At 49.0% G+C, this 27,332-nt stretch overlaps 1 long non-coding RNA gene across 1 annotated transcript; it reads left to right on the plus strand.

Annotated features, from left to right (window-relative positions):
- The first annotated feature begins 8,352 nt into the window (after positions 1-8,352).
- Positions 8,353-26,961, plus strand: LOC115462451. The gene is made up of 3 exons (XR_003940854.1): positions 8,353-8,384; positions 10,907-10,916; positions 26,900-26,961. It is a non-coding gene; the product is annotated as an uncharacterized LOC115462451 (long non-coding RNA).
- The last annotated feature ends 371 nt before the right edge of the window (positions 26,962-27,332 follow it).

The raw sequence follows: 27,332 nt of genomic DNA on the forward strand, positions 1-27,332 counted from the left end.
CTGTCCTTGAAGCTTTCATGCTTCTCTAGATCTCAGCAGTTTGGGCTTTTTACTCCCCCCCCCCCCCCCTCCTTTTCTCTCTTTCCTGTCTCAGCTTCTTATCAATTTGCACATGTCTCTTTAAACTAACAGAGTTCCTTTGTTAGTAATTCAGAAAGCTATAATGTGATGATCTCTGTTCGAAAGGACCTACACAAATATATTCTATCTTTGCAATTATGTTAAGTGAAAAGCAATATATTTACACATTTTCACATCTTCCACTTCCCATCCATGCAGAAACATCTTTTAAAAAGTTTTTTTTTAAATTTATTTATTTAAATTTTTTACAATTATTACAAGCATTAAACTTGATGAGAAAACTGGCTAAATCAGAATTTACATCAATTCAAAGAAAATATCACAACACAAACTTTAAATTATTTGCCAGTTAGTAGTCCACAGTTGGAGTTCAAAAATATCACATGTTGAAGACTTAACAATCCTTTAGGAAGAGTTTAACATATCGTGCGTTGATCCTATTACAATAATAAATCAAGAGCTGATTACTCCGGAAACTTCAACTTCAACAGCCTTTCTTGATGTAATAAATGTCTCAAGCTGGGAGGGATAAAAAAAAAACAAATTTCTCTGACTGGTAGGTAACTAAACACTTGCATGGGAATTTAAGGAAGAAAGTTGCTCCCATGTTAATTGTTTCTTGTTTTTTTTCAAGAAATCTTTTACGTCGAATCTGTGTCTCCTTCGAGACATCAGGGTAAATTGAAATCTTTAATCCTTTAAATGGTTTATCACGATTTTTGTAAAACATTTTCAGTGTCCAAATCTTATCTGGCATCAGCGCTACTGTCGCTACCAAAGTAGCTGGGATAATTGAATCTATATCCGATGTTTCTAATAGCGCTGTAACATCCAAAGGCTGAGTTTTTTTTATTTGCGAATTTTTAGGAAGCAAATAAAAAACTTGAGCAAAGGGATGGATATGTTCCTCTCCAATCTGGACTATATCTTTGAAGTAAAGTTTTAGCATCTCTCGTGGAGATACTGTAGAGGAATAAGGAACATTTATAAAACGTAAATTATGACTTCTCGAATAGTTCTCCAGATTCTCAGTTTTTCGTCTTAAGTTTGTCAAATCTTTTAACATTGTATTTTGTGTGTCACGAATTTTAAAAAGTTTTTAAAAAGCCCTAAAAACATGGCTTTTTCAGCAAACCTTTAGTTAAGCAGATCGCTTCGTTTGGGAGTGTGTCACTTCAGCTGCCACAGATTGCTCCTTTTTTTTTTCTTTTCTCCTTCCTCTTGGATTATACTTATTTGTCTTTGACATTTTATTGACACTACTGGTGTATGCTAGAACCTGTCCTATCATTTATATTATAGTTCCTTTCAAAATTTCTGTTAAATGTTATTTTAGATTGTAAACCGCCCTGATCTGCGAGTTATCCTGGGCAGTTTAGCAAGTTTCAATAAACTATATGACCTCTTCCCCCACACCTGAAACAGGTTGGGGAGTATAGATCCTGCGACCGGGGTAGAGGTGCGCGGTATGTTTGTGGGGACAAGGGCTTCTATCAATCTGACCCCTTCCTTGGAGACCCTGGCTGGATGTTGGTTTCTGATCCTTCTGGTTGTCCAGTCCAGCCTTTTCTCTTTTCCTCCCAGAACTTCCAGCCTACTTCTTTTCTTTATAGAGTTCTGACTCTGGATATGCTTGGTAGAAGGCTTCGGTTGCTCCTAAAGTACTCTTGGGGATCAATTTAGGGTGCTGCCTCACCCACTGATTCAAAAGCAAGGGTAATCCTTCAAAAACCTGTTCCAGAATGACAGCTCTTGGAATCTCAGGGCCCGTCTTGCCTTCCAGTTGCAGCCATCTCCAAGTGCCCTCCTTGAGTCGGTTGAAGAAACTTTGTGTTTTTTCTTTAACTTATAGGGATCCTTTCTGGAACTGCTGCCGATAGATCTCTGGGGTGCTGCCCGCCCTCTCCAAAATGGCAGCTTTTACTTCCGCATATGTGGCCGTCCCAGCAAAATTAACATCTTGGAATGCCATCTAGCTGCTACCGTTCAGTAAATTCCCCAAATAAGCTGTCCATGATGCTTCTGGCCAACCAACAAGGTGGGTGGTTTATTCAAAATTGGTCAGGGAATAGTCAGGATCATCCTCTGGCACCATTTTCTTTAATACTGAAACCAGAGGGGTTGCTTGCAGGCTGAGTGCTGGGGCAGCCCTTCCTGCTTGGTGCTGAGCACTCTGTTGTAGCTCTAGCAGCTTCTGCACCTGTTGTTGCTACTGTAGCTGTTACTGCTGTTGAACATGCGCCTACATAAACTGTTGTTGCTGCTGTTGTTGCTGGCCCTCCACCAAGGCCTGGAGTAGCCTTTTCACATTCTTGCTGTATTGCTAGCGGGCAGAAACATGCAGTACACCAGTAAACAAAAAATAAAACCTGCCTATCTAGCACTAGCTATAATCCCCCCCTAACTAGGGCAGGGCTAACCCCGTTTGCCCAATGTCCTGGCGTAGTTCTATTTAGAGGCCCAGAGCTGATTCAATTGAAGCAGTGCCGCTACCAGCTGCAAGGAGAAAAAGTGACAGGGACTGCAAGGAGGGAAAGGGTGGAAGGAGAAAGGGGACAGATGCTGGAACTGGGAAGGGAGGGAGGAGAAAGGGGAGGGATGCTAGAATCAGGTAGGGGGAAGGAATGGAAGGAAAGGCATTGGGACAGATGCTGGAAACGGGAAGGGAGGGAGGAGAAAGGGGAGGGATGCTAGAATCAGGTAGGGGGAAGGAATGGAAGGAAAGGCATTGGGACAGATGCTGGAAACGGGAGGGGGAGAAAGGGAACAGACACTGGATCTGTGAGATGGAGAGGGAAAGAGAGGTGCTGGACCCAGAGAGATCAAATGAAGGAGGTGCTGCTGTACCGGAGGAAGGGGGAGGGAGGAACAGAAAGGAAGAAGTGATGGACCAAGGAGATGGAGAAGGATAAGGACAGTGAGGGGAGGGAGTAGAAGGGAAGGAGGGAGAGAGAGACTGAGACTGGAGGAGAGGAAGAGAGGGGAGAAAGACACTGGACCAAGAGTGAGATATATTGGGGTGGAGGGGGAGGAAGAGAGAAGGTGAAAAAGAGAGATATTGGCCCCAGGGTAGAGAGTAGGAGGTAGGGGGTGTGAGGTATGGGAGGAAGGAAAAAGAGAGAGAGAAGGGACAGGAAGACAGAGAAGAGATATTGGGTATGGAGGGAGCATAGGAACAGGGACACAAGAGCAATGCTGGACAGAGAGGAAATAAGGACACACAGAGACAATATTGGACACGAGAGGGGGGATGCTGATCACAGAAGAAGGGATATAGACTGCAGGAGAGGTCAAGATAGGTATACAGAGAAGAGATGCTGAAAATAGAGGAGGACACCAAGAAGGCAGATACTAAACGTGGAGGGAGAGAGAGATAGAGACAGGGATACTTAATATTAGAAGTTTTTTTTCCTGTTTCGGCAAAGGCATCATTTTGTTTTACAGCATGAGTCCCATTTCAGCAAAGCTGTCGTATTTCACAGTATGAGTCTAATATTTTTTATTTTATTTAACGGCATGAGTCTAGTATTCTTTATTTCTATAGCACCAATATATAATCGATTTTCATCTACTGTACTCCAAAATTTTCTATATCATTTTGGCCAATATATTTTCTTACAGATATACACACGGCTTCAAATAAATAAAACAATAAATAAACTATTTGATTGGCTATATTGTGTTAAATTGATCTCACCAGCATGTATTTTTATTTCTTACACGTTTGATATGTTTTTATTTGAGGTATAGTGATGTATAATGATTTTTTTGTTTTACATTTCTTACACATGTCAGATATGGTTTTATTTGGATTATAGTGAAGTATAATGATTTTATTGCTTTACGTTCCTTTAAAAATTATCCATTTAATAATTGTTTCATTTTTATTTTGAAGTTTTCTTTCTTTTTAATTCTTCTTTTTTAAAATTATTTTTAATTATTTATATATGTATGTATCTCTCACTGTTTAGAGACTCCTGAGGCATGCCTTTGTGGCTGAAACACAATACATGTTGAGTCTATTAGATGTTTGAATAAACCTTTGTATGACCTACACATCATCTAGCTCCAGATTTTTTTATGTCACCCTCATTAGTATTACAGATGATACGGAATGCTGCAGCCAGATTGTTAGGAGGAATATTGAGGTTTGAGCATATGTCCCCAAAATCTCTGCATTGGTTGCCAATTGCTTCTCGTCTGCAATATAAGATTGTGAGATTGATTCATCAGATATTATATTCAACTTCTGTTCCATGGTATTTCAAACAAGTGATTACTGTTTATCGACCAGCCAGGGCCTTATGATCTGAATCCACTAAGCTACTTTCAAATGATAAATTGATGGTTGTAAAATATGCAGAAACACATGAAGCAGTTTCTTCAATTGCTTGGCCTACAATATGGAATGGGCTGCCCGGCTATCTGAGGTTATGTAGGAGTGTGGAGCAGACTAGGAAGTCTAAAAACATACTTCTTTGTTAAAGCATGGGGTTGATTTTCTGTGTAGATAGATTATGAACAGTTTGTTTGTTTGTTGGATGGCTTCATTAGGAACAATTTGTTTGCTGATTTTATTATGTATGTTTTTATGTACTTGGCTTAGTTGTAGGGGAATCTATTTTTTATTCTTTCAAAAAGTACAAAGACTAGGAGACACTCTAAATTACATGGTAATACTTCTAAAATAAATAGGAGGAAATATTTTTTCACTCAACGAATAGTTAAACTCTGGAGCTCATTGCCAGAGGATGTGGTAACAGCAGTTAGAGTATCTGGGTTTAAAAAATGTTTAGACAAGTTGCTGGAGGAAAAGTCCATAGTCTGTTATTGAGATGGACATGGGGAAGCCGTTGCTTACCTTGGGATTGGTAGCTATTCTTATGTTCTTATAGCCAGCCCAAAATAGGATTGATTTTTTTTAATGTGGTCCTGTCTTCCTGGTTAACTATCTAGGCATCAGCACTGAATATCACCATAGTAGTAGATGACGGCAGAAAAAGACCTGCACGGTCCATCCAGTCTGCTGAGGAGGAAGGAGGTGTTTTAGAGAGCTCTGCTGACTTCCAGTGGAAAGGGAGTGAGACCTAGCTCCCTCCCCAAAGATGAGGAGGGTCCCTGGGGAGAAGGCCTCAGGAAAGTCCCAGGCTATGGGGCCTCCTGGGGCCCGGGACCAGAAGGCCGAAAGGAGTGGCTCTCTCCCTGGTTTGACTACCGGGAGAAGGGAAAGGAGTCCAGTGGACCGAAGGGAGAAGCAGCCCAGTGGAGGCCACCAGAGCATTTCCCCCTCCATGGCCCAGCTTGCGGAAGGTAAGCGAGAAGACAGTGGAGGGGGGAGGAAGATAGTACAGGCCCCAGAAGGGCGCTTCCAAGGAAGGGAGAAGGAAGAGGCGATGGAAGTTTGCCAGAAGCCTTTGCTGGAGGCAGCTGAGAGTGAGAGTGAGGAGAGTGGATCGTCAGATGAGGAGTTCCTTGAAGTGAGCTATGACCCTGATGATCCAGCAAGTAGTGTGGTAAATATTGTAAGACGAATTAAGCTGGTGGAAAAAGAAGTAGTGGAGCTAGGAAAACGTCTGAAAATGGCAAGAACTATGTGTAAATTTGCCCCAGCGGAGCACAGACAAATGTATGTTAAAGAGGAAGCCCGGATATCAAAGTTGTTGGGGAAAAAAGAACACTTGTTGAACTGTTTAAAAAAGGGCTCTGTGAATCCTTTGAGGGAGCTCTATGTTAACCGAGAAAGGATGGCTTCAATACCACAGTCTGGGGGTTCAGGAACACTACAGTTGCAGCAAGCTTCAGTGTCTTCAGCAGCATTAGACTCAAAAGAGTTGTCTGGGTTCAGAGGTGACCCCACTTTAAAATACATGAGACAGTTGGCAACACAGTCTAGAGCACTTACCCAGCAGCCAGAGGATAAGGAGGCAGCGGCAGGACATGGCTCTGAGGTGGGGGCTGGAGTAGAGATCCTACCTGTGGAGGGGAGGACAGAACTCAGTAACTTTTCAAAACTCCAGATAATGGAGGCAGCAGAGGGAGACGCAGGTAGCAGCCTGTTTTCTACAGAGGTGGTGGTCGAAGTCTCAGAGGGCTTACCTGCAGTTGTGCAAACAGCAGAGACAGTTGCCGTGAAGGAGGCCCTGTTGGAAAAGGGTCAGCAGAGGCAGACTCCGGTATTTTTGGCCGGGTCTGCAATGACTGAAGTGGAAACCGAAGCAGCATGGCATCTGGAGAAGCCCCGCCCACGAAGTCCGGGAGCAGGGGATGTCTTCCCTGAGCATGGAGTAGCTGGCGGTTTACAGGAGAGGGGTCGGAGAGAGAGGAATAGGAGCGGGCAGCAGCTGGGAGCTCATTTGACCAGCTGTCCATTACAAGAGGTGAAATCGGGGGGTGCTAACAGCCAGCCTGTGCCGGAATCAGGAACAGACAAGCCATGCCCCCGGGAAGCGGCAGCCATTGGGAGAACGCAGGAGGGACTGCACCAGAAGCAAGGGGGAAGTAACCCGATTGTTGAGAGACTTTCGTTGACTACAGAAGTGGACATGGCAAGTCTAACAGATGTGCAGCGGGTGGTGGAGCAGACCTGCCAGCAGGACGGCTGGGAGCGAGGAGCCAAGGGGAGCGGCGGAGTTCCGGAGGCTTCGCCCCTGGTGCCGGAGGTTGGAGGGAGTTCGGGGGCAGAGCGAGCAGGGAGTCTGGTATCGCCAGCTGCAGACCTGACTGGGCAGGTGCCAGAGTATCGCCAGGAGACAGAGGAGAGGAGGCGATTAGCCCAGAGGCTGGAGCCTGCAGTGGCAGGGACGAGCAGGGACGTTCCAGGAAGTGGTGATGGGCAGGACAATCAGTTGGAGGCAGCCCAAGCCGCAGAACTGACTATGGACGTTGCTGGATGTTTGTCTGAGAGGGAAGGGGACGGGGGACAACGGGAGGGGGAGGGGGCGGTGGATATTGAGGAAGGGAGAGGGATGAGGGGAGGGGCAGAGGGACAGAAGGGGGGGGAGGCAGAGGGAAGGGCTGGAACAAGTGTGGAGGGGGGGCGGTGGGGGCTGGGGTCCAAGTCCTTTGCGGCAGTAGTCCAGGGAGGGGGAAGCAGGGAGGGGGGGAGATAGGGTGGTTTTGAGGGCCCAGGGAGGGGTTGGGGGGGAGCGGGGACAGGGGGTGGACAGCTGCCTAAGCGGCGAAATGTGGTACAGCTCAAATGGATAGGGGAGGGGGCAATGCCCTCCAGGGATCGGGTCTTGAGGCTGGTGATGGGGATGGGGTTTATACCCGAGGACTTTTACGCGTGTATACACCCCATCAACATCCCAGAATATGACTTGAGCTTCATGACCCAGAGGGGGATGGAAATATTCTGGGAAAGGTACGAGGGGGTGAGGGGAAAGGGGGAGTGGCAGGACCTCAGGGCCATTCCAGTCAGCAAGCCGGACCTGGTGCAGATCACCCTGCTCGTGAGAAATGAGTCTATCTCTGGGGCAGATTTAGCCTACTGGCTACAGAGGTACGCGGAGCTGAGATCCCCACTTACAAAGTTACCGGATCCAAGCAGGGTTTGGGCAGGAGGTTGGGGAGCCCTGGTCAAATTGAGACAGGAGAGCCATGTGGTCCAGCACATTCCTTCGGCTGCCTTTATCGGTCGTGACAGGATACTGTGCTTTTACAAGGGGCAGCCGCGGCAGTGCTTCAGATGTGGTTCGTTTAGGCACTTCAGCATGTCATGCCCAGTGGTAAAGTGTGGAAGATGCGGGGATCAGCATGCCACAGAGGACTGCACCGCGATCAGGTGCAACCTCTGCGGCGGGTTAGGCCATGCATATCGGAACTGCCCTAGGGCGGCCCATAACGAGTGGGATATGTGGGGGAAGGGACGGGGAGGGGGGGTAATGGAGGAGGGGATAGGGCAGGGGGTGATAGGCAGGGAGGGGCAAGGGGGGGAGAAGGAGGGGATGCAGGAGGGGGGGCGGCAGGGGGCTGGGTCAGGAGTGGAGCAGGGGGGAGAGGGGGAGTGGGTACAAGTGCCACAGAGGAAAGGGAAGTTTCGGAGGGGGGGGAAAGTAGGGGTGGGCAGGGAGGGGTCGCTGCAGGGGAAGATGGGGAGGAACAGATTTCAGGTGTTGGAGGAGGAGGATAGGGAGGTTGGGAGGGAGGAAGAAGAACAGGGGGAAGGAGAAGAGGTGGAGTTAATGGAGGAAGAGGGGGCGGCAGGGGGGATTGGAGAGGGCAAACGGAAATATGAGGAAGCACTGGAGGAGGGTACTGGTGGTAGGAAGAAGGGCGGGAAGGCTCTGGGGGGAGGGGGAGGGGTGAGGGAGGAGGAAGAGGGAAGGGAGGGAGGGAGGGGAAAGGGGAGTAAGAGGAAAGCTGAGGGGGCCGGGCAGGTGGTGAAGGCCCAAGTGCAGGCTTGGGGGGACAGAGTGGAGCTAGAGGAGGATCTGGAGGACTTGGAGGACTTGGGGGAGGTGGAGGACTCGGAGGAGGAGGTAGGGGGCGGGGGTGAAGAGGGGAGAGGGAGGGATCAGGGGGTGGGTCCGGATAGAGCAAAGAAGAAAGGAAGGAAGAAAGGGGGAGGGGGGGTAAGGTGCAGACAGGACGGCTGCGGGGGGGGGGGGGGGGGGGATCTGGCAGGGGATGATGTAGACCGCATAGCAGAGGACCTGCTTCAGGGTAAGAAGGGGGTATCCCAGGAGATAAGGAAAGAAGTTGGGAGTGAGCAGACCCGTGACTCGCAATGAGGATGGCAGGCTTAGTGTTGACATTTGCCACGCTGAATGTGGCCAGCATCGCCTCTCCGAAGAAGCAGGGTTTAGCGTATGACTGGTTCGCGAGGGTCCAAGCAGATTGCTTCCTGCTCCAGGAGACTCGGCTGCGGTCCATTGAGGTGATCAGGCGGGCAAGGCGGGCCTGGAAGTGGGGTCCCTCGGTGTGGGGGTTGGCGGGGGAGAGGTATGGTGGGGTGGGGATCTTATTTAAGTCCCACCGGGTGAATATTCAGCGAGTGGTGGAGCTGGGGGTGGGGAGATGTCTTGTTGTGGATGCGATTTGGGAGGATAGAGCACTGAGGGTGGTGAATGTGTACGGGCCCCAAAGCAAGAAGGAAAGGGTGCTCCTCTTTGGGAAGATCAAGCCCTACCTATACACTTCGCGCCAAGTAGTCTGGGGGGGAGATTTTTACACCATATTGCGGAAAAAGGATAGTGGGGGATGATCGGTACAGGTGGGCTATGACGGGGTGAGGCTGGCAGGGATCATGCGGGAGGCGGAGCTGGTAGACGCGCATGTGGCCTTCTGTGAGGAACAGGAGGGGTTCACGTTCTTTCGAGGGCAGTGTAAAAGTAGAATCGATAGATTCCTGGTAAAGAAGGGGGTTTGTCTGGGGGGTCCACGAACCGTGGATGTGGACTTTTCAGACCACCACATGGTCCTCCTTCAGGTGGGGGGGGGCGGCAGCGCAGAGGCCAGGGAGGGGGTTATGGCGACTAAATTTAAAGTGGTTAGGTAGCGAGCAGGTGCGGGAGGAGTACCGCCGGTTTTTGGAAGATCAGGTGTCAGTGCAGGGGGCATTTCAGTCATTGGGGGAGTGGTGGGATACAGTGAAAAGACGAACGCGGGGATTCTTTCTCAGACAGGCGAGAAGGGAGGGGAGGGAAAGGACAAAGTTGGGCATGGCAATAAAGAAAAAGAGGGACACATTGATTTCACAAGGGGGGAGGGAGGAAGAAATACATGATCTCCAAGCACTCCTGGAGCAGGTACAGTACAACCGCTACACCTCCTTGGTGTATGAGCGGAACTTCGGGAAAATGTGTAGCCCGGACCCCTTCGCATGCTGCCGGGAGCGGAGGGCGCGCAGGGTGATGGAGGGGGTGCGGGATGCACAGGGGGTCCTGCAGGACACCAGGGAGGGGATTCTGGGGGCAGTGAGGGACCACTTTGCGGCGTTCCTTTCAGCCCAGCAGATTGATATGGAGCAGATGGAGTGTTATGTGGAAGGAACCCCGGGGATAGGTCACGGGGGACCCCAGCTTCAGGCCCTCTTGAACCCGTGGACAGAACAGGAGGTGGAGGAAGCCATCGGGGCGCTCCACAGGAAGACCTCGCCGGGGCCGGATGGGCTAACAACTGAGTTCTACCAGGCCTTTAAGGAGCAGCTGGTGCCGATCCTGGTGAGGGTATGGGGGGCAGCCCAGTTGGAGGGTTCCTTGCCTAGTTCCTTGACAGAGGCGGCTCTTATCCTACTAAGTAAGGGGAAGGACCCGGCGATGCTGGCCAACTGGCGGCCTATAGCACTGCTTAATACGGATCGAAAAATCTTTGCGCGAATGCTATTCCAGAGAATGAGGCAGGTGTCTGGGGATTTGCTAGCAGCCTCGCAAGCATGTGGGGTTAAAGGGAGAGGGGTCTTGGAAGCTGCAGCGTGGGTGCGGGAGGGGGTAGAACGCAGTAGAGTGGGAGGGCATGGTAGGCTGTTGGTAACACTCGACCAGGAAAAAGCGTTTGATAGAGTGCAGTGGGGTGTCCTATGGAGCATTCTGGAGCGCTATGGGTTTCCGAAGGGTTGGATAGAGCAATTACAGCTACTCTATCGGCATGCGGGGTGTTTTCCCCTGGTTAACGGGTGGAGAGGGCAGGGGTTTGAGATAGGGGCAGGGGTCCGACAGGGGTGCCCACTCAGCCCGCTGTTGTATGCATACGCCATCGACCCTTTTATAAGACGGCTGGAGAAGGGGGGGGGGCGGAGGGGCTGGAAGGGGTGGAGGTGGGGGACAATAACCAGTTAAGGGTCGTGGCGTATGCAGATGACGTTACAGTGTGGGTAGCGGACCAGAGGGAGGGAGGTAGATTGCAGAACCTGATCCAGGAATACTCGCAGGCAACAGCGTCGCAGGTCAATTTTCAAAAGTCCAATAGCCTGTGGGTTGGGGATCAGGGGCTGCAATTTGAGTTGGGAGGTAGGTTTCCTACAGCTGTGGAACGTATACGGGTCTTGGGAATATACTTCGAGAAGGGGGATTATAGGCTCTACAACTGGGATAGGTGTCTCCAAGAAGTGAAGGGGAGGGTGGATAGATGGAAGGGGTGGAAAATGACCATGGGGGAGCGGGTACAGCTCATCAAGGCACACTTAGTTCCTTTGTTTCTGTTTGTCAGTTACATCTGCCTGCTGCCGGAGAGCCGGTACACGGCCTTGTATGGGGTGTTCTTCCGGCTGCTCTGGGGCAACAGGACGAATCCGGTAAAACGGAATGTTACCTATCTGCCTAGGAGGGAGGGGGGGGGGGGTGGGCATGATAAACCCAGTCCTGTTTTTCAGCGCTTTGTTCCTGCAGTTCAATCTGGGGAGGGCGGTAGGGCGGGAGCCACCGGGGTGGGCTAGGAGTGTCCTGCAGTGGTGGCCGAGATATTGGGACCTATGGCGGGAGGGGGGGGAGGGTAGTGGCACTGCGAAGGGGGGCTCCGGGGGGGGTGAGTTATTGCAAGACCCTAGTGAAATTGGTGAGGGTGTGGGGGCTGACGGTGGGGGAGGTGAAGGCAGGACAACGGGGGGTCTGGATGGACAGAGTACGGGCGCAGGTGTTCTCAGCTCCTCTGGCGCTGAGGGACGCGCCGGCCCCACGGATGCAGCAGGGGTTACGGTTGATTGCTTCGAACCACATCCCGGTGAAGTATAAAGACCTGGCGTGGCTGTCCTTTCACGGTAGACTGTACGTCCGAGGAAATTTGAAATATCGCAATGTGCGGGATAGAGGGTGCCCACGGGAGGAATGTGCTGGAACTGAAGAGACGATGGAGCATTTCCTGGTGAGGTGCCCATTTACAGTCCAGGTCTCTGACCGGGTTTCCTCGTTGCTGCAGATCCCCAGTTTCCGCAACTACAGCTATGCGGACTGGGTGTATGGCCCAGAGGGTGGAGAGGGACGCGGGGATCCGGTAACACGCTTTCTGATTTCGGTGATATTGCGGTACTGCCTCTGGATGGCGCGCTGCAGGGTGTCCCTGTACCAGGAGGTCCGGCCGGCGGAGGTAGTCAGCTGGGATGTGGTAAGGGCGGTGCAGGAAGCGGCGAAGTGGGAAAGGGTGGAAAAAGGGGTGGGGGTGGCTTCGAGGTGGTGGAGACACGTGAGGCTTAAGCCGCCATGAGGGGACATGCTTCCCAGGGGATTGTGTGCCAGTTGTCTGAAGGGGTTGTGGGGGGTCGGGGGGGGGGGGGGGGTTGATCCATTGTATTATTGAGGAGGGGGTGTACATAGATAGGCAGACCATGTCTAGCTAGGAGCCTGGGGTTTGATTTGCGTGTCCGGTTTTTTTCTTTGGTCTTTCTAATAAACAGTTTCCACTGTACTATTGAGGAGGGGGAGGGGGTGTACATAGATAGGAGGACCGTGTATAGCTAGGGGCTTGTTTTTGATTTGTATGTTATTTGTTTTTAGTTTTTTCCAATAAAAAGAGTTTTCCAGTCTGCCCAACAAGACAAACTCATATGTGTTAGTTTTTGTGTATATCTTACCTTGATTTGTAACTGTCATTTTCAGGGCACAGACCGTACAAGTCTGCCTAGCACTATCCCCGCCTCCCAACCACCAGCCCCGCCTCCCACCACCGGCTCTGGCACAGACTGTATAAGTCTGGCCAGCACTATCCCCGCCTCCCAACCACCAGCCCCGCCTCCCACCACCAGCTCTGCCACCCAATCTCGGCTAAGCTCCTGAGGATCCATTTCTTCTGAACAGGATTCCTTTATGTTTATCCCACACATGTTTGAATTCTGTTACTGTTTTCCTCTCCACCACCTCCCGCGGGAGGGCATTCCAAACATCCACCACTCTCTCCGTGAAAAAATACTTCCTGACATTTTTTTTGAGTCTGCCCCCCTTCAATCTCATTTCATGCCCTCTAGTTCTGCCACCTTCCCCTCTCCGGAAAAGGTTCATTTGCGGATTAATACCTTTCAAATATTTGAACGTCTATATCATATCACCCCTGTTTCTCCTTTCCTCCAGGGTATACATGTTCAGGTCCGCAAGTCTCTCCTCATACGTCTTGTAACGCAAATCCCATACCATCCTCGTAGCTTTTCTTTGCACCGCTTCAATTCTTTCTACATCCTTAGCAAGAAAAGGCCTCCAAAACTGAACACAATACTCCAGGTGGGGCCTCACCAACGATTTGTAAAGGGGCATTAACACCTCTTCTTCTTCTGCTGGTCCAGTTTCTGGATAAGAGCTGGCTCTGCCCGTACTCCACCCACACCCCTGACTGCCCCAGCACTGGACAGTTTGTGCCGGTATTCAGCAGCACTATAGGTTAAGTGCCCCTGAATATCAGCAGTTAGTTGTCCCCAAGTGATTTAACCAGGCAGGAGCCTGTATAAGGGCGTGCTAAGTCCATTTTTTTTAACCACAGCTTATTACAAGTACCCGGCTTCACTTGGTCCGTTTATTTTTAGGACCAAGTCTCAAAAAAGTGCCCCAACTGAGCAGATGACAACCGGAGGGAATAGGGGATCACCTCCCCTTACTCCCCCAGTGGTCACTAACCCCCTCCCACCCCCCAAAAATATTAAAAATCATTTTTTGCCAGCCTCTATGCCAGCCTCAAATGTCATACCCAGCTCCATGACAGCAGTATGCAGATCCCTGGAGCAGTTTTTAGTGGTTGCAGTGTACTTCAGGCAGGTGGACCCAGGCCCATCCCCCCCCCTACCAGTTACACTTGTGGTGGAAAATGTGAGCCCTCCAACCCCCCCCCCCAAACCCACTGTACCTACATATAGGTGTCCCCCCTTCACCCCTTAGGGCTATGGTAGTGTTATACAGTTGTGGTTAGTGGGTTTTGGGGGGGGATTTGAGGGGCTCAGCACCCAAGGTAAGGGAGCTATGCACCTAGGATCAATTTGTGAAGTCCACTGCAGTGCCCCCTAGGGTGCCCGGTTGGTGTCCTGGCATGTGAGGGGGACCAGTGCACTATAAATGCTGGCTCCTCCCACAACCAAATGCCTTGGATTCGGCCGGGTTTGAGATGGCCGGCATCAGTTTCCATTATCGGCAAGGTCACGATGGATGTAGAATCACTATACAGCAACATTCCACATGCGGATGGCATAGCTGCATGTGGAAGACTCCTAACAAAAATCCACACTGGACCATCAATACTCACCAGAAACTATTACAAAATTAATCAAATTCATTTTAACTCACAACTACTTCCGCTTTAACAATGATATCTATCTACAAATAATGGGCACTGCTATGGGCACCAGGACAGCACCCCAATATGCCAACCTTTTTATGGCTGAGCTGGAAGAGACATTTCTGAATACACACCAGACCAAACCTCTAAAATACTACCGGTACATCGATGACATTTTTATGATTTAGACGGAGGGTGAAGAAACTCTGAAACAATTTTACTCTTCCTTCAATACATACCATCCTACAATCAGATTCAAAATTGACTACTCCCCAGAAAAAGTCAATTTTTTGGACACCACGGTCTCAATCAGTGATGGCTGTATACAAACATCTATATACAAGAAACCCACAGACAGATGCAGCTACCTCCACAACTCCAGCTTCCATCCTTCACATACAAAAAGATCCATCATTTACAGCCAAGCCACAAGATACCACCGTATCTGCTCTGACCCAGGGGACAGAGACAGACACCTTAAAAGCCTGACTGCATCCTTCAAACAGAAAGGCTACAACCCCAAAATAATCTCCAAGAATATTGCCTCCTCCCTCAAAACACCCAGGGAGAACCTGCTACAGTACAAGGAGAAAATAAGCCACAGACAGAATCCCCCTGGTAGTGACATACAATCCAGAGCTGGAAAAACTGAGGAAAATCATAAGAGATCTACAACCTATACTCCAGGAGGATGAATTACTGAAAGAGATATTCCCATCCCCACCAGTACTGGCCTTCCGACAGCCACCCAACTTAAAACACAAGCTAATCAGAAGTAAACTTCCATCACAGACTGAAAAGGAACAGAAGGGCACACTTCCCTGTAATTTATCCAGTTGCAAACTATGCCAAAACATTTCACAGGACCCCACAGTCATCCACAAAGGAAAGATATTCAACATAAAGGAATCTTTCACTTGCTCATCTTCCAATGTAGTATATATCATTCAGTGTAAAAAATGTAATGAAGGATGCTATATTGGAGAAACAGGCCAGATGCTTAAGACAAGATTCAATTTACATAGCCATCACATGAACAATACTGGTGCCAGTAGGGCTCCCACCTCTGTTGGTCAGCATTTTACAGGACCAGGACACTGTACCAGTGACTTCACAGTGAGAATCCTGAAAGGTAACTTTAAAACCATACAAGAACGTAAGACCTTTGAAGTCAGAATGATTGAATATTTTAACACCCAACAGAAAGGACTTAACAAGGATCTGGGGTTCCTAGCCCATTATAAACCATAAAGTTGTATTTCTCTGTTGATCACCCTCCCCTCACCTGTCCACACCTATCCTGTTAGAATATCAATGATATGCTTTGATGTCCCCATGCATACCTCCTACCCACCCCCATCCTCCCACCCTGTCAGACTGTCATAGTAATGCTTAAAAGTTTTCACTTATATACACTGTCAGCTAGCACATTTGCTTATTTCCGATCTGACGAAGAAGGGCAACCTTTGAAAGCTAATCAAGAAATGTATTAAGTTATGTCCAATAAAAAAGGTATCATCTTATTTTCTTTTCCATGTTTTATTTTGTTTGATTTCTATTGATAACCTTAAGAGTGGACTAACATGGCTACCACACTCCTCCATTATCGGCAAAAATCGATGCCGGCCATCTCAAACCCAGCCATCTCTGACATTTGGCCGGCCCCAACCATATTATCGAAATGAAAGATGGCCAGCCATCTTTTTCGATAATACGGTTCGGGACTGCTCTTTGCTGTGCCGGCCATATAGATGGCCGGCGCCGTTCGATTATGCCCCTTTATATGAACATCTTAGTTTGATGTTGAGGAGCCTAGATGATCCATTGCTCCCGTGAAGCTATAAGGAAAAAGATCTACCTGACGGTAAAACATCACGTGAGCAATGGATCATCTAGGCTCCGTGACATGCAACATGGTCTTGACCAACCAATTGTCCAGGTAGGGCAACACATACACTCCCAGGATGTGTAAAATCAGTTAGCTTAGCAGGGTTTTTAAAAGGTTTGGATAATTTCCTAAAAGAAATGTCCATAAGCCATTATTAAGATGGACTTGGGAAAATCCACTGCTTATCTCTAGGTTAAGCAGCATAAAATCTGTTATACTGTTCTGGGATCTTGCCAGATACTTGTGACTTAGATTGGCCACTGTTGGAAACAGGATACTATGCTTGATGGTCCTTTGGTCTTTCCCAGTATGGCAATGCTTATGTTCTTATGATGCTGCAACTATTGCTAGGCACTCGGTAAAGACCTTGGGAGCTGATGTGAAGTCAAAAGGCAGAATGCAATACTGTCAGTGGCATTTCTCTACTCAAAATCTGAGATACTTCCTGTGACTGGGAAGCATCGAAAAGTGGGTATAAGCATCCTTTAAGTCTGGAGAGCATAGCCAATCTTTTTCTTGAATCATGAGAAGAGTGCCCATGGAAATCATCCCTAACTTGACTAGGAATTTGTTCAGGGTTCTCGGGTCTAGGATGGGCTGATATACCCCTGCTTTTTTGGTATAAGGAAGTACCTGAAAGAGAACCCCTTCCCCTGGGTTCGACTGCATTGGCCTGCAGAAGGGCAGAGCTTTCCTGTACAAGTACCTGCTTGTGCTGAGAGCTGATGAATGACGCTCTCGGTGGGCAATTTGGTGGTTTCCGATGCCAACATAGTGTGTAACTGAGATGGACTATCTGATGAAACCACCGGTTGGAGATTACAAGTGGCTACCCTTGATGGAAAAAATTCAGCCTCCCCCCTACCAACAGGCCATCTGGGACGGTTACTTGGCCTGCTGCTATGCTGTTTTGGAACTAGTCAAACACTCGTCCCTTGTTTTGACTGAGGAGCCAGCTGGAACCTTTGGGTCTGGGGCTGACAAGGTCGGGACAGCTGGGATTGGGACTGCTGGGAGTGGGAAGGCAGAGCAAACCTATGCCTTTGAGAGTAGTAGGGTCTCCTAGGCCCACTAGAGAACCTCCTAGTGGGCCTAACCACCTTCCCCATTCATGATACCTACACTGACTACATAGCTTGTTACCTTTAAATTGTAAGCTCTCTTGAGCAGGGACTGTCCTTCCCCATTTTTTAACTTGTACAGCGCTGCGTAACCCTTGTAGCGCTATAGAAATGCTAAGTAGTAGTAGTAGTAGTACTAGTTGAGGAGGATTCACCTGGAGGCTGCCAAGAAAAGAAATAGATGGCATCACTATGTTTTTTTAATGAAGTCAGCAACCTCTTCCACTTTGTCCCCAAAATGGTTGTTATCTTGGCAAGGTTCAATCCTAATCTCTATTGAACCGCTGGTTCCAGGTCAGAGACACGAAGCCATGAGAGTCTATGCATCCCCACAGCCATGGCAGAGAGCCTGGATGCAATATCAAAAGTGTCATTGGTGCCCCTGGCCAGATATGTCCTGTACAGTTGCTTCTTGGCCAAATGGCAAAGTTCTGCGGCCTGCTCCTGAGGGAGAAAATCCATGAGACTGCGCATACTGCATACCAGAGACTTCAAGTAAATGCTCATATGAAGCTGGTAGATCTAGATGTGAGCAATGAACATTGAGGTCTGATAAAGTTTCCTCCCAAATAAGTCCAGAGTTCATGCTTCTCTACCTGGGGGGAACTGAGGTATAAGTCATGGAGTGGTGAGGCAAGGAGTGGTGAGGCAATTGTGCCCTTTTGAATCCAGGAGCCTTTTGGATATGATATTGTGTATCCACCTTCTTTGGCATGACCTACACTAAGAGGAGAGATTCACAGTTCTTCATCAGTGCATCCTTAAGGATAGGGTGTAATGGATGTGACCCCTTCCTTGGGAGGAGATTTGTAATCTAAAACTGACATCTCAGCCCTGGGCTCCTCCTCTGTCTCTAACTTAAATGGGATGGCAGAAACCATCTCCTTAAAAAAATCAGGGGAAAGACCCTCAGGTAGAGATTTACACCTATCATGGTGGGGAGGGATCAGAAGAGATATCATAGGACTCCTGCTCCAAGAAGTAATGGTCCATGAATGGTCCAGATCAGATTTCCATGAATGGTCCAGATCAGACTCCTCGAAATATTCTGGACGGAAAGAATGAGTCTGCACTTGCCCCGGCTCAGTGCGACAATGCCCAGTAGCGCTATAGAAATGATAAGAAGTAGTAGTAGTAGTAATGCCCACATCCCAGAGGACGCTGAGGTACAGCCCTACTCTCAGATTCTGGAGAAGTTTTCTCACCTGATGTCAAGGGCAGTGCTGCATGGGTTGATGTTGATGCCCGTTGAGGCACCAGCATCAAAGATTGCTCCACAAGCAGTCTGTGCCTCAGGAAGGAGCTGGGGCTGAGCTTCAGCTGGCACAAGCACCCTTGATGCCTGAGCAGAGTGCAGCTGGAACATTTGTGCAAACTCCTCCTTGAGCATGGCTTAGTACCGCTCATCGAGGGCAGGCTTTGGCAAAGGGTGGGGTGCCAGTTCAGAGACAGCCTGGGGAACAGGGGTGTAACCATACCTCGGCAGGAGGAGGGGCCAGAGCCTGAGGTGAGGGGGCACTGTTTAGCTGCCGACCCCCCCCCCCCTGCCACTTTGGACCCCCCCCCCCCACCGCTACAACTGCAACCCCCCCCCCCCCCCCCCGCCACCACCATCGCCCGCCCCCTGCCCCACTGCCACATCACCAGTAGCTGAAAAGCATCAGCACAGAGGGGAACGCTCCCCCTCTATACTGGAGGTGCAGATGTGCCAATGAGCAGCCAGGTTCCTGCTTCCGGTTCAACACCATTGCTTCCCCAGCAGGGGCGTAGCTACGTGGGGCCACGGGGGCATGGGCCCCCACAGATTACACTCTGGCCCCCTCTACATTTGACCCCCCTGTCCCCGCCCCCTGCCGCATCAGGTACCTTGTTTGCTGGCGGTGGTCCCCAATCCCCACCAACCGGAGTCTTCTTCAGCACCGGTCGACTCCGGCGCATTCATGGTGTAATTATCTGTTTATTATGCCTTACATCCTGCACCGTGCATGTAGTCAGATTCTCTGCATCAAGGTCCCTTGGTGCCAACAAGGATGGCATCAAACTCATACTCGTCCTTGGTGTTGGGTCTGATGCTGGCTGGTCCCGGGGCCTGCTATCAGTGCCCAGTGTTGAATGAGGTGATCTCCTGATGCCGGTACACTCTCAGTGGTTAATGCAGTCTGGGCAGCCCTTGAGGTTGATGCTTCTGTTGCCGATGTCAACGAACTGGCCTTCTTGTAGCCAAAATGTTTCTCCTGCTGTATCTGATATGCTTTCTGTATCTTATGTATATTCCTTCTTATACTAGACCTGTAATATGGCCCTGCTAGCCCTCAGTTTTCCTAGCCTTGCTGTTCTCAGCATATATTTAGTTTCTTCCTGCAGCTGCATGTGAGTTACAGTGCTTTCTCAGGAAATGGAAAGTACATGTTACATGTCAAGGTGACACTTGGAAGGAACTGAGGTTATGCGGTCCATATATGGTAGAAACATATGGATATAACCTTGGTGGTGATGAGAGACTGAGGACCCTGCGAGCCCAAGATGTTTCAACGGAAATATGTGTTCAGAGAGGAAGGACACCAGGTGTTATGTTTCAATGATTTTTATTAATGAACAGATAGAATAGACAATCAACACTCTCTGAATCTTTCATCATAAAACAAAACATATGATTGCCAACATTGTGATGATTTCTACATCATATTTTAACACTTTTCCCCCCTCTAAATCCCCCCCTTCCCCCCTGTTCCTATAACTATCTATGTTAGTTCCCACACTTCCTGCGGACAAGTGAAACTCAACCTTCCCTTTATTCTGAATACCATCCACACCTAGGATAGAATAATCAAATAGAGTACTGAGAGCCTGATTTTTTTATAGCTCTCCACTCTGAAAACATATTTTGTTCTATCAACATTAACCTTCTCGTCCCCCTCCCTTCTCTCCCTCCCGTTTACTGCTAAATGTAAAGAGAAATGTCACAGTCCTGTACTGTAGAAGGTGCAGCTGTATGTCCTTGGCTGCCTGCCAGTTTGTGAAAAATTCGATTTCTGGATGCAGGGTGCATAGTACTCCAGTATCTCTCCCAGACCCTTCTAAAGCCAGTCTGGTCTTTCCCATGGTCTCCATAAGCAGCAAATCCACAAAGCTCTAAATACAATAATTCTGTCATTTTCGATCTCCATAGTTCTCTAGTTGGTGCTTGCTTATCTCTCCATTTAAGCAGGATCACTTGTTTCCCGGTCAATGTCGCTCGTTGCAAAAATCCTGTATATCCCGATGGCATTGGCTGCGTGGTATTAAAGATGTCAAACAAAAGCAGAGGGTTAACCGCTATTTTCCTCTTCCAGTACCTTCCTATTTCTTTTGTTATTTGTATCCAGAAGTGTCTTATCTCTGGGCATGACCAGAACATATGTCCTAGTGTTGCCATCCCTGCTCCACATTTGGGGCAGTTCCCCATGCCAAAGCCTGCTTTCTGCGCTCTGACCGGCGCCATGTAGGCTCTCATGACGAACTTATATTGTTGCTCCCACTGTCGAATGTACTTTGCTCTATGCAATATTGCCAACTAAAAGTTCTGGAGCATCTCCACAGTCAATTCAGTCCTTAACTCCTGCGACCAACTCATTGCAGTTTTGCAGTAATCAATGTCCTCTGTGGTATCTAGAAGATTTCTGTGATGAAAGCACAGGGGCACTTTGTTGTGCGATCCCAAGGTCATAGCTGTCGAGAGCATGTCCTGCACGTCTTCACTTAGGTTGAACGCTCCCAGAGAATGTGCATAATGCTTTACCTGGACATATGCATAAATGTCTGTGTCCGATATTCCATATTCTCTCTGTAGCTCTTCTAAGGGTTTAATCTGCCCTTCCTCATCCAACAGCTGATATAAATAGTGTATACCCTGCTGTCTCCAGCGTACAAATGTTTTGTCTGTTGTCCCTGCCGGGAACTCTGGGTTCAGCCTCAATGATAGAAAGGGAGTAGCCACTGCTGAGAAACCATGCCTTCGACAAAGCCATCTCCACATTGCTCTCGCCGAACGAACAAACCAATTCATGGGGGCTTTGCTTGCAGGCTTCCTCTCAGTAGTATGCAGCATACAACTCAAGTGCACCCTGGGTACAAGAGAGGCCTCTAGCTGTGTGTTCGTGAATTGGGAGCTACCTGCCAACCAGTCCCTCACATGTCTCATGGTGCAAGATATAGTGAAGTACCTAATATTTAGCAATCCCATACCCCCATGTGTTTTAGGCTTATACAGCACTTCCAAGGGAAGTCTGGGTTGCTTATTATTCCATAAAAATTTCCTTAGTGTTATCTTCAGTTCCCTTTCCTCCCTTCCCCGCAGGTGCAACAGCAGTATCTGGAACTTATATAGCCACCTGGGGGCTATCATCATGTTATAAAGGGCAATGTGCCCCGCTAGAGAAAGGGGGCAGGCGCTCCAAATTCCCAGCATGCGTTTGGTATCTGCCAATAATGGTTGTATGTTTGTCTTATATAGTGTGAGTAAGTTAACTGGTACCTCCACTCCCAAATATTTCAACTGACCCTCTGCCCACCGAAAAGGAAAGGGGCCTTTCCAGTTCCGTCTAACTTCTTCTGTCATCGCAAGTGCCAGATATTTGGAAAGATTTAGACTAAACCCCGAAAGGTTTCCATATTGCCCTATTTCTTCCAATAGGCACGGCACTGAGGCCTGTGGGTCATCTACTAACAACAACAGGTCATCCACATACGCTAATAGTTTTACTGCTTCACCTCTCGCCCTCATGCCTTTAATTCCAGGGTTTCATCTGATGGCACAGAGTAGTGGCTCCAGGACTATTAAAAACAGCAAAGGGGACAGTGGGCAACCCTGCCTGGTTCCTCTCTTGATCGAAATTTCAGTAGTTCTGACCCCATTCACCAGCAGCCTTGCCCTCGGGTCTGCATACAGCGCCTTTATTGCTTTTACAGGCCAGCCCCGTACTCCAATCCAATGTAAGGCCTCATACATAAATGGCCACACCACACTGTCAAAGGCGCGCTCCGCGTCTAAACTTATCACTACACCCTTGGGTGCCTTCTCCGGGGCCTCCGCCACCGCTGCTATTAATTTTCTCACATTTATTACGGAATGTCAGCCCCGCACAAATCCAACTTGCTCCTCACCAATTATTGAGGGCAGTGCCTGTGCTAGCCTCTCTGCCAAAACCCACGACAGAATCTTGATGTCTACATTTATGAGTGAAATAGGTCTGTAAGCTGTCGGGTTTTCCATGTCTTGTCCTGGTTTCAGTATTAAACTTATCAATGCCTCATTGGCGTATCTGGGGAACTGTTCTTCTTCCGTCACCTCTTCATACAAACTCACCAGAGGCCCCACTATCTGCAACTTCAGCATCTTGTAAAATTCGCCCGAAAAACCGTCCGGACCCGGAGTCGAGTGCATCTTTAATGCCTGAATAGCCTTCTGCACCTCCCTGGCCTCCAGGGGAGAGTCAAGAGCTCTCACCTGTTCTATCGTTAACTGGGGCATTTTTGACCTTTTTATGTACCGAATCTTATCATGTACCCCTTGTCCTGTTCCCCCCTCCCCCCGAGTATAGCCCCTCGAAGTGCATTCGAAAAATATCCGCTATCGCCTCCGGGCTCGACGTGGTCACTCCTGAAGGTGTCCGTAGTCTAGTGACCATGTGCGATCGACGTGTGCCCTTAATCAACCGCGCCAACATTCCGCCCGACCTGTCCCCAAAACGACTTAAATTATACTTGCGCATTAGCGTTGACTTCTTATATCTTTCCTGTAAGAGACTGTTCAACTCTACTTTTGTCGCGGTCATAGATTCCAGAAGGGCCCTAGTCGGGTTCTCTATGTACCTCCTCCTAGCCAACTTAACCTTTTTTTTCCAATTCCACTATTTTCTGTGCCATCCGGCGGTTCCTTCGGCCCACGTATGCCATCACCTCCCCTCGCATTACCGCTTTAGCTGTGGACCTAAACAGTCCCAGAGTGTCTATGTGCTGCTCATTGTTCTTCTCAAACTCCTCCCACTTTTGGGTTAGGAATTCCACAAAGTCCGTGGAGGTAGAAAGGTATGCCGGGAATCTCCACCCACCTAACGCACGGTAATATGGCTGGGGCTCAATGTCCACCCAAATCATGGCGTGGTCAGAGACCTCCTCTGGACCCACCTCCGCCCCCTCAACCCGGACACATAAATGGGGTGACATCAGTATATAATCTATCCTGGACTGCGTTCTGTGGGCCCTCGAAGTGTGCGTGTAGTCAAGTTCTTCCTCATGCAATCTCCAAGGGTCCACCAAACCCAACCCAGTATAAAAGGTCTCCAGCACCCCCACCCCCGGGGTCCCCCCCCCCCTCGCACGTGTGTCCCATTCTGTCCATCAGCGGATCTAGTACTTGGTTCATGTCTCCTGCTACTATTATCGGATTTGTTCCATGTCTCTGGCACTGCGCAAAAAGGTCTGCAAAAAATTTCTTCCCACCAGTCTGCGGCGCATAGACTGCCACCAGCAGGAGCTCCTGTCCCTGTAGGTTCAATTCTACTCCTACATATCTCCCCTCCCTATCTGCAAATAGGAATTTGGCCTGTACTGCAGCAGTCTTGCTTATCAAGATAGCTACCCCTCCACGCCTGCCCTCTGCCGGGGAGCAAAACACCTCTCCTACCCAATATTTCTGCAATTTTTGATGCTCTACTGGAGATAGTCTCGTTTCTTGTATACATGCTATTCCCACTTTATGTCTTTTAAGTGCACTCAGTACTGTTGCTCTTTTAACTGGAGATGTAATTCCACTCACGTTCCATGATACCAAACGCATATTTCCACTTGACTGATTAGCCATTACCTGCCATCCCAATTAAATCAATCAGGCTTTCCTTATTATCTCTTCCAAGGGAGCCCAGCCTCCCCCCAGGAATTAGTGTTGCTTGTGCATATTCTACCCTCCATATTCCCTGCATCACCTTCTGTTCATATCCCTTCCTCTGTTTCAGTCCCTTCCTATAACTCAAATCTAACCACTCTTTATGTATCCTTTGTGTCCTTGTCCGCTTTCTCCCCTCCCCTCCCTCTTCCCCCCACCCTGTCTTCCCTCCCCTCCCCCATATCAATTCCCTACTTCCCAGTCCCATTCTTCAATGGGCTTTAGGGGCTTCCCGCATCCCCTGTTCCCCGCTCCCCCCAAATGTTATCTGCCTTCTCATACTGGATTTGCTATAGCAGCTCTCTAGAACTTGCCTCTGTATGTTTTGATCTTTAGTACCTCGGGTAGTGCTTTTCTTCATTGTTTATCCTGTGCCCGCAGCCTGCTCTCCATTCTGTCCAGAGTGCTCCATTTCCTGCACGCACTTTTGTGCTTCTTTCAAATCTTCAAATTGTTTCCATCGCCCTTCACACTTTACCTTCAGTATTGCCGGATAAATGAGCATAACGGCACCTGCTTCTCATGTAGCTGTTGGCATAGCGGCATGAACCACCGACGCTTTTCTTGTAATGCCATTGAATAATCTTGAAATATGAGCACCTGTTGCCCATCGTATCGGAGCTCATTCCGTTTATGTCAGAAGCCTCGAAGTATCTCCTCCTTGTGCACAAAATTGTGCACTTTTATGATCACTGTCCGCGGGGACTGTCTCCCCTCTTGTTTTCTGCCGATACGATGTGCGCGCTCCAAACAAAGCTTCCCTGCATGGTCTGACAGAGCGAATTCCTCTGCCAACCATTTTTCAAGGACCGTTGTCAGCACTTTGTCCGTTACTTTTTCAGCCAATCCCACTATTCTCAGGTTTTCTCGTCTTGATCTATTCTCCAGGTCATCCATTTTTACCTTTAAAGTGTTTACTTCGGCGGCCATGTTTTTCAGCTGTTGCGCTACTGGACCCGCTGCGTCCTCCACCTCCGACACCCGACGCTCCAGCTCCCCAGTTCTCTTCGTCGTATCTGTTACCTGTGCTTCAAGGTTAGAGACCCGTGTGTACAGCTTCTCTAATTTCTGGTCCAGCGCTGCGCTCACTGCCTCCGTTATCTGCTGTAGCTGTTCCACTGTGAACGGGGCATTTCTGCTCGCCTTCGGGCCCTCCTCAGCGCTGTTGGCGCCTTCATTTTTTCTCTTTCCTTCTTGTTTCCTCTGCTCGCCATAGATTTTGCTGGCGAGCTCAAATATTTTTCCATGTGACCTCCCGCTTCTATTTCGCTGCTTTTAAAGCCTCGTTCCGTTATGGTTCCAGTATTTAAATAGCTTTTAAGGAGCCAGGGCCTAGGAGGACGCGGGACCACGTCTTCCTCTCTTTAGAGCATCACGTGACCCCCCCACCAGGTGTTTTATAATATCTACTTGCTTGCTACATGGTTTTGGCACGCTGTGAGCATGCGTTACTGAGAAGGAATTAGCCAATTGCCACAAAGTGTGCATGTGGACACAAGTAGGAGAGGATGGTACAATATAGGAAATTGCCATTTTTGTATATTACTATATTGTGTGATTGAAGGAAACAGGAAAATCCACATATGACCATCCTGCTCCAGAGAGAACAATTATTTTGTATTGGTTTAGTGAGATACCAATGAAGATTTTTACTGGTTGCGCCTATATCTAAGTCTGATTGTCTCTCTCTTTCCAGCCCCTACGGCTGAAGTGTTTTCCCCTCCCCAGGGGCAAGCAACAGGATTACACATTTCTTTTGCATTTTTAAACAGAAAAAAAAGAGTAAGCATAGTGGTTAGGCCCTAGGCACCCGATGCACCAATTGTATGGGTCCATGACAGAGAGTACATTGGGTGCACCTTGTGAAGCCATTGGAGGTCTTCTTAGACCTCAAGAAAAGAATTGCGGTCAAATTAAACTCCTCAATTTTGAGAGTGAAAAGGGGCTAAACTCAAATTAAGGCTGGTGAACCTGAAAAAAAGAAAGAAACCTTGAAGGGCTGAAAATATCTAAGATCTAACAGGGAAAAGTATAGAAAATAAAATGTTGAGAAAAATAAGTAGAAAGGAGTGTAATCCGCACAGGAAGGCACTCTTTACTCCATGGAAAAGAAGAGACTGATGGACTCATGCTCATATGTTGGGCGGAAAGGCACCTACACATGCATGGTGGGACACATCTAGAATTTTCTTTTAGCAATATGCAGTGGTGTGCTGGAGCCGGCTCGCAAGAGCCTGTTGTTAAATTTTGTACCAACTTGCGAGCCGGTTGTTCCCTATTGCAGTGGTGTGCTGGAGCCGGCTCGCACCGGCTCGCAAGAACCGGTTGTTAAATTTTGTACCGACTTGCGAGCCAGTTGTTCCCTAGTGCGAGCCGGCCCTCCTTCCTCTCACCCGCCCGCCCGCTCGATCGCCAGATCTGGTCCCTCACGTCACCGACCTGACTCTTCTAATTCTTCGGGGCAAGCAGTCTTGCCTGCCCACTACCAGCGCTGACTCTCCCCTGCCGGTTCACGCTTTAAAAATGTCCGCCGAGACTTCCAGAGGTGGCCTCGCGAGACTTTTGCTGAAGTCTCGGTAGCCATTTTGAAGCACGAACTGGGAGGGGAGAGTCAGCGCTGGTAGCGGGCAGGCAAGACTGCCTGCCCCGAAGAATTCGAAGGACAGGTCGGTAATGGATGGATCCGGAGGTAGGGAGGAGAAGTCGCTGGTGAACAACTCAGGAGGGGTGGCAGAGGAGAGAAGGGAGTCGCTGGGCATGGGTGGTTGGAGGGGAGAGAACTAAGGGTCGCGCTGGGTATGGGTGCATGCAGGGCAGGGGAGAGGAGGGTCACTGCTGGACATGGGTGGATGGAGGGCAGGGGAAAGGAGGGTCACTGAGTATGGGTGCATGCAGGGCAGGGGAGAGGAGAGGAGGGTCACTGCTGGACATGGGTGGATAGAGGGCAGGGGAGAGGAGGGTCACTGCTGGACATGGGTGGATGGAGGGCAGGGGAAAGGAGGGGAGAGAGAAGAAATGCTGGACATTGATGGAGGGGAGGGAAGAGTGAGGAAGGAGATGAGATGAGGGAAAAGGAAGAGAGGAGAAAACCTGCACATGGATGAAGAAAATAGGCAGAAGCTGAGGACCAGAA

Source organism: Microcaecilia unicolor, chromosome 2 (genome assembly GCF_901765095.1).
Source record: "Microcaecilia unicolor chromosome 2, aMicUni1.1, whole genome shotgun sequence".
NCBI lineage: Eukaryota > Metazoa > Chordata > Amphibia > Gymnophiona > Siphonopidae > Microcaecilia > Microcaecilia unicolor.